Source organism: Leptonotus elevatus, chromosome 16 (genome assembly GCF_054856555.1).
Source record: "Leptonotus elevatus isolate MCC_2025b chromosome 16, RoL_Lele_1.0, whole genome shotgun sequence".
In the NCBI taxonomy this organism is placed as follows: Eukaryota; Metazoa; Chordata; class Actinopteri; order Syngnathiformes; family Syngnathidae; genus Leptonotus; species Leptonotus elevatus.
This window is the reverse complement of record NC_141254.1, coordinates 17074275-17079480: the sequence shown is the minus strand read 5'-3', so window position 1 is coordinate 17079480 and position 5206 is coordinate 17074275. Positions and strand designations below refer to the sequence as shown.

Below are 5206 nucleotides of genomic sequence, written 5' to 3'. Positions count from 1 at the left end.
GCATTGCATCGGAAACAAAAGCCTGCTGACAACAACGTTGGCAAATTGGGCCTCAATGTGTGCTTTCATTATGCATTCCTGTGATACTGGCAGGGAGCAGAGATTCCAAAGCGAAAGTCTTCTGAGAAACCGAAAAATATGCCTTCAAGTTTTTGTGCCTGACATTTTTGCTCTGGAAGTCAAAGGATTGGGAGGGGTCTCTCGAATTTGGTTATGCAATTCGGCCAATTTTAAGAAACTAAAACACATTGCCTCAAACATGGGAGCATCTGTGCCTGCCAAATTAAAAATACTGATTATGAAAGTTAAATTGAAGTCCCATGAATGCATAAAAAGGGGATGGAAATATTTAGTTATTCCACGTTTGACCTTGATTGAAAAAGAAAATTCACCACATTACAAAAAAGATCACCACTCCCTCGCTTCCCTCCCTCCCTGGCAAAACCAGATTAGTTTCTTTCCTTGTCTTGCTGCTGCGAGGAAAATCACCAAAATTCATGTAACAGCATTTTCAGTTGCACAGTAGACAACTCTCATTAATGACATGCAACAGCAGCACATTTTGCCTGTTGTGTTACTAGTATGGGACGGCAAGTTGTTTTTTGTTGTGGCGAAAATGGGCTGCTGTGCGATGGCAGCAATTCACCAAATTATTTCTTGTGTGAACATTTGCTTTTGGACCAATATTTAGGAGGATTACCATTTTTTTTTGCTGTGACTTCCTTTTTTTAATCTAAGTACAAATAATGGACTAATCTGAAAAATACCAGCTGCGGCAACGTGTTATTGTTTTATTATTGTGAAATAATTAATGAACATTCAATCACTAAATGATGTTTTTTTTCTGAACAGGATTTCAATCTATAACTTGACTTCGTACGAAATACTAAATTGTTTTACTATTTTGTCAGCTGTTTTGTAACAGAGCATTTTTTTTAATTCACGGATAAAAATAATTTTAGCATTAAAATATGATTTTGGTCCAACAGCTTCTGCAAGCAAGTGCATTTATATATATATGTAGATATATATAAAATGTTGGTAATTACCAATTATACAACTGTACATTAAGTACATACATATACGGGTCATTGACGGATAAGTTTGTCCAATGATGCCCATTTTATGAATTATCATGTGGTGTGGCCCAAAAAAATAAAATGTTGACTTTTATTTTGAAAAACATTTAAAGACAGGAGTTCAAGGTTTGTACTGTCTCACAACTACGCAAAAAAAGTTCACCTTTTTAACAACTGGTAAGTAGTGGTCATATTTGGACATCATCTGGTATGGCCTGCAAAAAAAGAATTAATATGAATTTTGTCCAACAAATATATTTTTTTCATTATAATTTTACTTATGTAACTTTTTAGTTGAAAGTATTATCTGGTGCGAACATAGTAGAAAGTTTTCCATGATAGATGTATGTCCTAAATTATAAATGTCCTAAATTATAGATAATAGTCAATAATAATTACATATTTTTTATAATAAATGAACTGTGCTTAATCTGGTGAAATACTTATATGTCAATGACCCACTTGCAATAATGGTATGTGTCTAATTATTCAACTGTAAAGTGTAGTTCTACTGCCTTACAGTGGCATCCATTTTGACTTGATCTCAAGTTACCAAATATGGTTCCTTGCCTTGTAAAGTGCTAAACTAAAATAAAGATTACTATTCTTCAAGCTCAAGAAGAGTCCACCTTGTAACATGTTGGGTTAAAATGATAAAAAATAAAAATTAAAAAAAAAGTGCTGATAAAGAGTCAAGGAAGGGACAACAAATGAGTTTTGGTGTGTATCCTTTCTTCAAACAGCAGATTTGATTTCAAGGTATACTATTATAATAATGTTCTTTTCAGAAAGTATTAATAATATTGTGTCTTTGACATGCACGGCACGGGTACATTTTTCAGCCATATTTATAATAGTGCAGTCTAATATGAAATTTTCTTTGCCACTCTCTCTTCAATCTGGAAAATATTTGCGAATAAAAAGGCTTTAAAAAGAATTAATTAAAACATTTACGGGAAGGTAACACTGGAGGGTCTTAGTGAATTAACATCATTCGGAACACTGATATGCATGTACAGTAAAAACGGAATTTTTGTTGACATATCACTATGAACTGCACTGAATTAAACACATCAGCGAGACTATTTGGAATATTAAATGTGCTACTTGATTGAAGGCATCTAAGGATTTTTTTTTGTTTTTTGTTTGTGTGAAAAATACATTTGAGGATGTGAATTGGTGACAAGCTACAGAGGACGAGAGAAGAATGGTGACACCAAAAGAAAATTGGGATTGATTGCTGGGTGTGGATTAGCACCCTCTTCTCACACACACACACACACAAACACAAACACGCACACACACGCACACACACACACACACACACCTAGCTCTACAGTTTCTCCTTCATATAATAATGAGCTTCCTTGGTCTGCAGACATGCTCTTAAATATTCATTAGTCATGGGTGGGATTTTAAGCAGTGACACAAAAAAACGGACGCACGGTGATGCATAAACACTGTGCATATTAATGTACACGCGGAATATATGCATATAATAAATAGTGATTCCAACCGAGATGAAACAAGTCACACTGAGGCCTTATCTCGCCTCTTCTGGGCTGATGAAATCACTTTTGGACATCAAGCTGTGGTGAGAGCTCACACACACACACTCACACACACACACACACACTCACACACACACACACTCACACATAACACAAGTACTCTTCAATTCATCAAACAATAAAACGTCCAAAAATACAGGTGTTGAGTTGAGTCTTTGCAGATAAAAGGACTCAATCCCACATGCACATTTTACTGCACTCCCCCACATGCCAGCCAGTGGATCAATACAATCACATTTGGGATGATCTCACATCACATGTGCCACATCAGGCAGCAATAGTCTCCCTCCACATGTGTCAAGCCGCAAATGAGCCATTCATTCCATAAGGCGCTGTAACTCATTCCTGTTATGTTGACATATTATGGAAGAAAATCCAAATTAACAACCACGGAACGACAGACCCGAATGGAGTGTTTGAGGACAACATAATCGGGGACTGGTCTTGTGTGGTTTGGAGCAACGAGGCCAGGATCAACCTCTGACATTGACCCACTCACAAGGTGCCCCAAGTTGGACGACGGCGCTGCAATTTTTTAGGCACACAAGAACATGCCGTATCATTCTCCACGAATCTGACCAAGACAAGCACAGTGGGACAACATCTGTTAGCAAGTCAAACACTCGCATGTTCTGCCTTACACAAAAACACACACACACGCATTTAGGCGAATTTAGGCGCTCAGACTTGTGCACGAGAGTGTATGAAGCCGTAATAAGTGGCATGTTGCTCCAACTTAGGCCACGATGGCAAAATTAAGGACACCCACCTATGTCATAATAAATATATAATTTAAACTATCTTGTGACCCCCCCTCCCCTCCACCCCCCTCAACAAAACACCCCAAAGGCGCACTGAAAAGCTCCTCTTGCAACTTTAATCACACCACAGCATGCACGGCTCCAAATCTAGGCCAACCTCCGCCAAAAAAAAAAAAACGGGGAAAAAAAACATTTTCACATATCGCTGGCAGATAATAAAAGGTGCACAATTGAACTTGTGTCACACACACAACCGATTCGATCAGCATTACCCAGCCTTCCTTCTCTGCTCCGACAAGCACGTCTTCGTGGATCACCATCTCCACACGCTCTATTGATATTAATTCGTATTATTAAAAAAAAAAAAAAAAAAAATGTGGGCCGGACATGTGCTCGGTTGGAATCGAGGCTAAGTTGCACAAAGTGAAATCGCATGGAGAAGAAGTGGGAGCTTGCGTGCCATGCTTAAGAAAGCGAATCTAAAAGTGACCTAAAAGCCAAAAGGCGCACACTTGTTCCCGTGTGTAAAATGCGAGCATCGCTGACGGGCACTTGAACGCAGCATTGTTCTCAAGTGCTTAAAAAAAAAAAAAAAGAGAGGGGGGAAAGTAGAAGGTTACGTTAGGTTGGGTTATGTTAGGTAGGTGGGCACGTTGAGAATAGTGACAGATGGGGAAACTTGCGTCATGTCCAGCTTGTTTCTTTTTTTTTTTTTTTTTTTTTTGTTCTCGGCGAATATAAATGGACATCGAAGCCCGGTGGCAGCGTGGACCGAGCCCATGTCGTTTCGGTTTCGCCGTCTGATATTTATTGAATAATTAAGCGCAAAAAAAAAGAGTGCACGCAAGTCTTAAGCTCCCATCCAAAAAAAAAAAAAAAAAACTCCACAAGGAGCCCGTCACATACAGGAAAATCCCTAATTCAAATACCCGTCCAACCCCTTTACTTACTTCCCAAAAATAAATCCATATGTCTTACCTCCACTTCGAAGCTCGTTGCCCTTTACAAAAAGTGGCATGGATCTCCCCCCACGACGACGTCTGAGCTAGAAGATGTCTAACGTGTCCCTTTTACTTTGTTTCATTTCTCACTTCCATCTTCTTTTCATCTCATCAATAAACACACGCTGCAGCCTACCTTCATAGAAGCAGCTCGCTTCAAATGTGCCCTCCCATTTTTTAACTATACATCGGGTACTTTGAGAGGGGTGGGGGTGGCGGTGGAGGGGGGGCGCAGGCACGCCTTTTCACTTAAAGCTGCCATTGGGGGGGCGAACAGTACACCGTCTTGGGTTGCTCGAGCCCCTCGCGGAAGAGAGAGAGGGGAGCGAGAGAGGCTCCATTATGTGCAAGCAGTGGGAGTTGTTATAGTACTACTTACTACTAGTAGTAATGTGCCTCCTACTCGCCGACGAGCCACAATATTTACAAATAGAAGCCGCGGCGGTGACATGGCGGGCTGTAAATGAACATATATGGTAAACCTCACTTTGAGATAGTCACGTATGTGTCTTCGTGCTCGGAAAAGAAGGAACTCCGGCTGATAGAATCAACCGCGTCCACAAATGTGAATGAACTCACACATCTCTATCCCCCACCCCCTCTCTCTCTTCCTCCTCCTCCTCCCTCGTCTGGAGGACAGCGGAGGAGCCGATAATGTGTCCATCACGCGATTGAACTTCCTATTGGACGCCGAGGCTGTCACTCACAAGGAGCAGCGGCGACTCGCCTTCTGATTGGCCGTTGCCGCCGCCACTCCAGCGGCGGCCACCAAACAAGCTAGATTGTCTGCGGTG

The 5206-nt window shown here is 40.5% G+C and overlaps 1 protein-coding gene across 2 annotated transcripts in view; it reads right to left on the bottom strand.

Annotated features, from left to right (window-relative positions):
- Positions 1 to 4963, bottom strand: part of zbtb20 (zinc finger and BTB domain containing 20) — a 29759-nt gene extending 24796 nt beyond the window's left edge. The window contains exon 1 of one of the 2 annotated variants that reach the window (XM_086097777.1): positions 4390 to 4963. The gene's annotated coding sequence lies outside the window, so the exon portion shown is untranslated. Of the gene's footprint in view, positions 1 to 3683; positions 4231 to 4389 lie in introns of those variants that run through there. The other variant, XM_086097778.1, reaches the window with a different exon arrangement.
- Positions 4964 to 5206: the final 243 nt, after the last annotated feature.